Genomic DNA, 9,216 nt, shown 5'->3' with positions numbered 1-9,216 from the left:
GCTGGGTGAGGGCGCTCCCCACGGCTATGGACAGAGCCCGGGGAGCCTCCCGTGCTGGGCAGCTATTCCCCATCAGCACAGCCAAACTCCTGGGACAGCCTCTTCACTCAAGCAGAGAACTTTTATTGCCTTTGATAAGCTTGTAAAACGTTTCTGGCTGCTTCTGGATTTCTCCAGCAAAGACATGTAGCAGAAGATTAAACTCGCTCGTGTTTCACCCCAGAGCTTAACAAAACCAAGGCAAAAAAAAAAAAAAAAAAAAAAAAAAAAGAGGGAAAGTGCTCTTGAACAGGTCAGTTGTGGTTTAGCTGTGGAGAAAGCCTGACTTTGAAGCAGCCACCTTCATACAGAATCACACAATCACATATTGGAAAAGAACATTGAGTCCCTAAAGTCACTGAGATATTAGATAATTTTGGAGGAATTTGATCAGGACCCATTTGCAGAATGAGAAATGCTGTTGGCTTTCAGGAGTTGTTGATGGGGCAAAATGCAGCTCTTGGAGCACAGGGCACATATGCTCCTGCAACAAGCATAGCCCGAGGCAGTGGAGGCACCCCAGGTCTCCTGTCCTGTCCGTCCCTAGCTGTGGCTCTGCTGCTGGAATGAGGCTGCTTGCTCAGGCTCCTCACTGGCTCATCTTGTCATTCAGAGACCTGGGTTCCTATCCTGACCTCTATTTCTGAGGTGCTGAGCAATGATCCTTAGGAATCACTCATTGTGCTTCCCTTGACAAGTGTTTTTTTGGGCAAGGCTCTTTGGGGCTCATCGTATGCCAACCCCAGTGGAAACTTCATCAGGGTTGAAAATTTTAGGACACCTCCTCTGTGAAAATGTACCCAGGACACAAGGGTCTGGCTTTATATCTGTGATGTTCACCCTTCATGGCTGGACTCAAAGCACAGTTTCACTGAATGGGCTGCACTTTCAATAAGCATGTCCTTGGAAATGGATAAAACATTAAACATATTTCACAGTTAACAGATAGATTTATCATCCAACATCCAAAGAACAGTACTGGGGGCAAACTTCAACCCCCTCCACCCCGAGCTTTGTTGGAAAGGATGACAGCTGATAGTGCTCTGAGAGGATTTGTGCTGCCACCAGCAAAGCCTGAACAGCTGTGAGGTCATCCAAAAGCATCCGAGATTCTGACTTTACCATCAAAAAGGGATTATGGTGGCAATAGCATGGAATCCTAGAATGGTTGGCATTGGAAGGGACCTTAAAGTTCCAAACCACCCCCTTGCTGGGCAGGGACACTGATGTGCAGTGGTGTGGACACTGGAAATAAATTGTTTTCTGATGTTTCATCTGGCTTCTCCATAACTATTTAGTAGCATGAAAAAACACTTTAGCAGGGGTTCCAGTTGAAGTGTTTTGTCTCTCTCTAACTAAGGAAGGGAAGCAAATGTGGCCTTAAATAAAAGGATTTACTATGTGGGAGAAATTGTGAAAAAGGTTTCACAGAGATGGGGCTGGGAAGGCCAGTGCGGAGCAGGCAAGAAATAAAGGATAAAATCCACCTGTTTCCATAGGAGAAGGGGCAAAAAAGCAGGGCAGGTTTTGTGGGGAGTCACTGTCCTACCACAAAAGTCCTTGAGAACATTTCCAAGGGGCTTCAAGGAACTTGTCTGGCAGTGGATGACTTAGCTAGAACATGGAAAAGGTGAAAAACATGTCAATTTGTGGCAATAAATACATAATCTTTTCCTTTCTATTACAAACTGTATTTTCAGAGAATGCTCCCAAAATGAACGGGTCAAAAACTGAGCCAAAATGAAGGCAACAAGTCATTGATGACAACTCTAGATTTGAAATGGGTTAGCAGCTGGCACTCCCTGCCTTCCTCCTAAATCTCCCGAAATATGAGCACCTGAAGGGACCTGAAGGGGGGGTTCAACAGGATCACATGTTCTTTGCAGTTTTGTCCCAGGGGCAGGACAGCCCCACGGAGCCACAGCGCCAGGCTTGAGGACATCCTGAATTTTGTCCAGCAAGAGCCTGCCAAATCCCATGAGGACACCTCATCCCTGCTCCATGGAATCACTGCAGTGTGACCTCGGGAAGATGGCTCTCACACCACCAGTTGTGTCTGGGAGAAGCAGCTGTGGAGAGGCACTCGGCTCTTGGGAAGCCTCCAGGTCACCGATGGAGTTTTGGGATGCAGCAGCTTCGGTTGTGGCTTTCTGTTGGATCTTCCCAATCCTGCCCCCCCAGCCTGCAGCCCACTAACACAAAGCAAAGCAGTGAGTCCCATTTGTTCCTGCTGGCTCCCTCAGCAGCAGCACTGAGGATGCGGTGCAGGGGAAAACCGCGAGGTCACCACTGACCCTTTGGGCTGCTCCACCCTCAGGGTGCTTGGCAGCACCACCATCAAGGGATAGGCTTCTGCCAGATGAACCATGGGCCCAGAAAATATCTGGTGGCCTTGAGAGGTTTTTGTATGCTTGAAAACAGGTGATGTTTTTTTCCTTACTCCGGCAGTGGTGCATATAATCCTGCATGTGAGGCTGGTGATCTGCCAGTAAGGGGCACAACCATTGCAAGAAATAAAGCAGAAATTAATTTATTTTATGCATTTCAAGGGGAGAAAAAGGATCACGTGGACACACTGGGGTTGGTCTTTTGCTTGGTTTTGCAGTGTTGCAGGACTGGGAGTTGGCTGAAGAGCACCACTCCCTCTCTGGGACAAACTGTTGCGCTGTTGCAAGTGGGCTTGTGAGCACAGGTTTAATTTTCCCTCAGAAACAAACTGGTGGGTAAATGTTCAAGAAAAAATATTCAGAAATGTGGTGAATAGGGAGAAAAAAAAAAGTCATCTCTCTGGAGGGGACATTGTTGGGAAGAGAGTTTTTGCAAAGCTGGGGCTGCTGCAGAAGCCTGGGCATGATCCCAGCACATGGGAGGGAAGGGCTGCTGAACAAACAGAGCATTGAATGATGCCAGTAGGTCTTTCCTGTGCATTTCTGCTCCTTGTTTGCCTCAGGGATTCATGTGTGTGTGTTAATAAACTCAGTAGCAGTTAGAAGGAAGCCTAGATTTTGTTTCATTCTTGATTTTTTTCTCTTTGTATTTGATAGCACATGGTTAATACAGAATTGCGGGTGGAAGAAGTAAATACAGAGGTAGTCAAGTAAGTATGCAGCCAAATTATTTTTGTGATACGTGGGGATAGGAGACAGACATTTTTAGTACAGATAAATTTGCTGTTCTGATTTGTGGTTTAATCACCTCACAACTAGGGGTTAACCCTTCTCTTTCACCTTAAGCCTCTGCTGCTGTTCAGTTCCATGGGAATATTACATATTTCCCTTCTCATCAGATTCTAATGTTACCTTAAATTAATCTTGCTTTAAAACTTACTATTAAACTTCAAAATTAAAACTAAAATTCTCTGCATCTTGTCAGATGAAGCACAAACTAGTGCATTTAGGCATGTCTCTCTTAACTGCTTGAAGATATTCCCTGTTTTCATAATCTGAGACTTTGTATTAGGACATGTCAGCAGTTTAAATTTCTCCCACATGATCAAGAACAGGAGCTATCCAGAGAGGATGACCAGAAATTTCAGCCCTAGAAAGGGTCCATCAGGAACCACAGCAAGCCCAGTAAAGGCAAATGCCAGAGCAGAGACCGGGTTGGAGGCAGGCTCTTCTCAGAGGTTATACAAGGGGCAGTGGGCACAAGGTGGAAGAAGAGAAATGTCAGCTGGATACCAGGAAAAAATGTGTTTTCCATGAGAGTGATCCAACAATGGAGCCTAACAAGACTGTGGAATATCTGTCCTGGGATATGAAAACATTGGTCCTGAGCAACCTGATCCAGCAGGAGTTGGAGGAGGTGCCTCCAGAGGTCCCAGCTCCAGAGCTCATTCCTGGCCTCTGTTTTTCTGCAGATCTATGACTCATTAGGAAAACCCCATGGTCTATTGGTAGAGAAACCTGAAAAACTACAGTAACTCCTTTACTCTGGCTCTCAACTCACCTGTTTAGTGCTTTCCATAGCCAGGTTCACCATGCCCCAGTGCATGTCCTTTCTTTCTGCATGTCCAACATTTAAGACCCAATTACTGCCCGGTCAAACACCTCTTCATGCTCTGCTTGGCCAGGTGGAGTGACCTGGAAACCATCTCTCTCCCTTTGACTCCAGCTGCTAGGCAGGCACCAAAATCCTAGTGAGATGTTTCACCAAACCCAGAGGTGGAGCCCCCAGCAGTGTTAGTCCCTAATCCTCTGGGCTAGGAAGCTTTGATGTCACCCAGCCCAGTCAGCCTCAGTGGGGCAGTGAGGCAGGCTGATCACCCAGTGGCTGAGCCCCAACCCTGGCACACCTCCACGCCCAGGGCAAGCCCTCAGCACCAGCATCCCAAGGTCCACCACCATGCTCCTGGCTGCAGGGAACCTGCCTGACCATGGGTGCAAACCTGGGATTGCTGGGTGGGCACACAGAAGTCCCTGTGGTCACTGGGTCTGAACTAGGTCCTGGATCCAGCCCTGGGCACGCAGGGGAGGAAGGGGAAGGCTCTCACCCCGCTGCAGGCATAATGAGCTGATTTTTTCTCCCATGTCTCCAGCACTTGGCTTCCAGCCCCGAAAGGAAGAACACCATGCCAAGAATTTCCACGGCTGTGTCCAACAGAGCAAGCTGACACCTGATTTGCTGTTAATTATAGCGGTGGGAATAGGTCCAGGGGCAAATGTGAAGGGGTGACAACCGGGTGGCGATAAGGACAAGACTCATCTGTCGTTCGTCATAAGGGCTTGTCAGGAGGGTTTTGTTTTCTGTGAAAAACCAGTAGGAAGACTTCCAGCACGCAGAGAAGCAGCTGGCAGGACAGGATCTGTAGGAACCCTGCCTTCCCCTCTGGCTGTCTTCCCCCCAGCACCTCAGACCGGAGGGGGCTGTGTTGTTCCCTACACCCCCATCCCAGCCCCTCAGCGTGGTTTGCGTGCCGGCGTGCCACCAGGCGCCAGCAGCCACAAAATTCCTGCAAGAAGGGAGGTAAAAATAGACCTTGAATTATTCCAGACCTTTTGTCCAGCCTATCTGTGGGCAAAATAATCCCCATTCCCTTGTGAGGCCTGAGCAGCTCCAGCCATTCCCAGCACCACCGAACTCCCACCAAACCAGGAGACCCTGCCCTTGCAGCCTCTGTTCTGCTCCTCTTTGCATAATTTGCTATTCAAAAATGCTTCTGCTCCAAGGGGGAGCACCCAAAACCTGTAGATAGCTCCTGCTGAGGTTGTTAACAGGAGATTTTTAGGTGCAACCAGGCTTTTGTGATTCAGTGGCTTTCAGCTGTTGCCCCAAAGGTGTGCTGTGTGTCCTTGCTTTAAACATGGGAAAGGGACAGAGAAAAAGATATAGAATTAAAAATATTTTCTTATTTTAATTTAATTTAATATTTTATTTTGTTCCAGCATTGAACCATGTGGAGTTGAACAATGGCTGTGTGAGCACACCATAGGCAGGGAGAACCCTGTTTCTTAAACTAAACTAAACGAAAATGAAATTAAATGTGGATTTTTATAATTTTTTAAACAATTGGGAAGGATTTCAGAAGGCGGCAGTCACAGGTTTCTGCACCTCATGTTGAAGCCCTGGGGTATCACAGACCTGTGCCACAGGGATATTTTTTAATGATGCCCTTTGAAACCTTTTATCTGTTTGCTGCTATTAAACTCGTTAATGCTTCACGTCCTGCCCGGCCGATGCCCGAGCACGGATTGTTTGAACTCGGCTGCTCCCCAGCCCGCAGGGACAATTGGAAGGGGAAGAGGGAGTGGGAGCGATGGTGATGAGCCTCCGCTTGTTTGGGAAATACTGCAAATGGGTGTTGGTCAGGAAACAAAGCTCCGGAGAAGCCGGGAATGTGCCGGGCAGCTGCTGCACTCGCTGGACAAACAGGAGCCGGAAGAGCTCAGGTGCAACCATGCCCCACCCAAAGGGGCCCAGAGGTGGCCTTTGACTGCTGCCAGTCACTCACTGTCCCTTCAGGCCAAAATTCACATTTAAAAAAGAAAAAATGAAAAGAAAAATTACAACATGTAACTATATATATTATACAGTTTTTATAGACTGTGTAAATACATACATCCGTAATGTAAACGTATATAGATAAAATATATAGAAATCTTTAAGTATTAAAGATTTATATTATATACACACACACATCCTCGGGGATCTCTGTGTGTATCATGTCTACTTTGCTGGATGCCTGGATGCACCTGGAATTATATGTATATTATATAAATTCCTGAATTTATATTGTAGATAAAGTCATCAATATATATTTATATAATACAGAAAAAATATCCTATGTGTATAATACACATAAGATATAGAAATCACATATACATATTACTACATATATGCATATCACTACATATTTATTATTACATACATGTTGCAATATTATATATTGTATATTTGTATTATGTACTGATATCATATGTAAATTATACATACATCTCTATTTATAGTAGACATTACTATTAAATATATATAATTAAGAAAGAAATGGCCATAAAGCAGCTGTGTTACCATTTATCTCACTTGAACAACAACAACAAAGATTTTTCTATTCTTCCCTAGTCAATAAATTAAAATGTTCACACCTTGGCTTTCCAGTTGCCTCCCAGCCATATTTTCTTGGCATCTGCACTGTCTTTTCCCCATAAACACACAGATTTCCTTTATCTGTTGACCCTTCTCAGCTCAAACAAATCAGTTCATTGGCAATAAATGAAGTGGCTGAAAAACAAAGGAGAGAGGGAAAATAAATGTCCTCAGTGGGAAAATTAGTAAAGAGTGCTAAGGAAGAAATAAATGAGTGAGATGAAAAGGTGATGCTGGGTCTTCACAAGGGCTTTTCCACCTCCCCTTGTCACCACCCACCTGCAAGCCAGGAATGAGCCCATCCAAAAGCCAACTTTCCCGGCCAAAAACTGCAGGTGCTGAGCCAAAACTGGGATGGGAGAAAGGCTGGATGAAGGCAGCGGACAAGACCAATACTTTTGGCAGCATCTTGCACTGGTGTAAGCTTTTCAGTCGCTGAGACCAAAAGAAATCACTACTAGAGTATTTATATATTTTATTTACGAGGCATATTTACGAGGCAGTTTATACATGAGGCACAAAACCGGGCAGTGGCTTGGGTTTGGTGCCTCTGTCCCGCTGTTCCTTTGTGATGCAGCCCCAGGTTCCTGGAAGATGCTGAACCCCCTGGCTGAGATGGTGACATCAGGCGCTGGGGGAGCAAAAGGTTCTTTTCCATTTGGGGCATTTAGACCTCTCTTTGGCATTTCTGTGTCTACTTAACCCGAAATGTTGGTGCAGGTGGATGGGCTCCCAGTGCATCCCCGGCAGTAGCACCAGGAGCTGCAGAGCAGCTTGCCTGTGTGCTGCGAGATAAACCTCTCCTGAGTTTAACCCAGCTCAAGAGCTTTACCAAACTTTGCTGGCTTTGGACAGATTGGCTCTGGTTACCTTCTCAGTGACACTGACTGACACCACCAGTGCCCAGTATTGACTGTTCCCTTCCTTCCATAAAATGCAGGGAAGGAGGGAGCGTTATCCCCTGGTTCCAACACAGCGAGACAGCTAACTGGAATTTAGTTTTATTGCTGGCAGATAAAAAATTATCTCTGCTTATTGTCATGAAAGTCATGCCTATAATTATCCTTTCAAAGGACAAAAGTTGGCCCAGCCCTATCCAGAGATTACCTAGTTTGTGTTTGGCTTGCAGGTATTGGATGTGGCATCACAGCAGAGCTGAGCTGTAGGAAGAGAGCAACAGGTTTAAATTAAAGCATTTTAATTAACAGTGGAAGGACAGGAGTGGGGCTGATCTTGCATTTAAGACAACAGCAACCTGCCATCAATGTTTAGAGAAAAGGATTAGGATTTTGCTGAAGTTCTGGAGTGAATCCAGGACTTTTTTCCTGGTGGATCCAAGGCACTAAGAGGAGCCTCTTCCCTGATGTCAAGAAGGCAGCATGCAGTGAGCCCTGTACTGTCTGGTGGTACAAAATGAAAAGGGATGCTCCCAGTGGATTGGGATGTAAAATTCACAGGGTCTTTGCATTTTTGGTTTTCTTAAAAGCCAAGGAACAGGCAGATGCAGAGGTGAGCCATCCCATCCCCAAATGGACTGGCTCATCCTGGTGGTTACCTGGTTTATCCCAGAGAACTTACATGGAGCTTCAGCCAGGAGGGATGAAGACCATCCTGCCCATCCCAGGCAAGGCTGCACCCATCCGCCTTTTGAGACTGGAATTCAGCAGCACCCTGCCAATCCCCACATCCCTGTCCTCATGGCAACAGGGCACTGCTCTGTTTGACTGGCCTGCAGTGTGACTCCGTGTGGGTGTGAGGATTCGGTGATGCGTTACATACGATTTTATACACAAGCACGTATCGCAAGGCCATATAGAGCTGATTTAAAAACCAAAGAGAAAGCAAAAACCAGGGTGGTGATTCGCCTGCAGGAGGCTGGGAGGTATTTATGGCAGGCAGGGTCACCGGGGTTTCCACCATAACTGGGTGTCACCACAGTGCACAGGGAAGCCCAAGCACTGCTGGGAAGTGTCTGCAGGAAAAAACAGGGAAAATAGTTGGCCAAGACAGAAATCAGAGCCCAGCTGAGGAGCACTGCCTGGCCTCTGGCACCTGCGCGCTTCCCAGGGCCCCGGCACCTCCCCAGACCTGAACGTGGCCATGAACCTGGGGTGGAAAGCCATGGGTGGAGATGCTTTAACTCACGGTACACTCCACAAATCAGAAATACTAAGCAGAATCACAGAATCGATTAGGCTGGAAAAGTCCTCTGAGATCATCGTGTCCAGCCTATGACCGAGCACCGGGTCAGTCAGACCGTGGCACTGCGTGCCACGTCCAGTCTTCCCTGAAACACCTCTGGGGGCAGTGACTCCACCACCGCCTCCCTGGGCAGCCCATTCCAATGTCAAACCACCCTGCCTGTGAAGAAATTCTTCTTACTGCCCAACCCAAACCTCCTCTGGCCACGTCCCCCCTCGGGCAGACAGCGGCAGGATGAGAGGAGGCCGAGTCCCACCTGGCTACGGCCGCCAGCCCGGGAGCCGTGGGGCGAGAGGGCCGCCCGAGCTCCTTTTCGGGGCCGCCGCTCCCGCCCCGCTTCCCGCGGCCGCCGCTCGGGCCCGGGGGGGCGGCTCCGGGCCCCGCCCGAAACCC

The 9,216-nt window shown here is 47.5% G+C and overlaps 1 long non-coding RNA gene across 1 annotated transcript; it reads right to left on the bottom strand.

The window, feature by feature from the left end:
- Positions 1 to 5,381: 5,381 nt before the first annotated feature.
- On the bottom strand, positions 5,382 to 9,199 carry LOC121358809. Its single transcript, XR_005955954.1, has 4 exons — positions 9,080 to 9,199; positions 7,729 to 7,781; positions 6,621 to 6,756; positions 5,382 to 5,994 (listed from the first exon to the last, which is right to left on the bottom strand). It is a non-coding gene; the product is annotated as an uncharacterized LOC121358809 (long non-coding RNA).
- Between the last annotated feature and the right edge of the window lie 17 nt (positions 9,200 to 9,216).

This window comes from Pyrgilauda ruficollis, unplaced genomic scaffold (genome assembly GCF_017590135.1).
Source record: "Pyrgilauda ruficollis isolate IOZ18807 unplaced genomic scaffold, ASM1759013v1 scaffold4, whole genome shotgun sequence".
Taxonomy (NCBI): Eukaryota; Metazoa; Chordata; class Aves; order Passeriformes; family Passeridae; genus Pyrgilauda; species Pyrgilauda ruficollis.
This window is presented reverse-complemented; position numbering and strand designations above follow the sequence as displayed.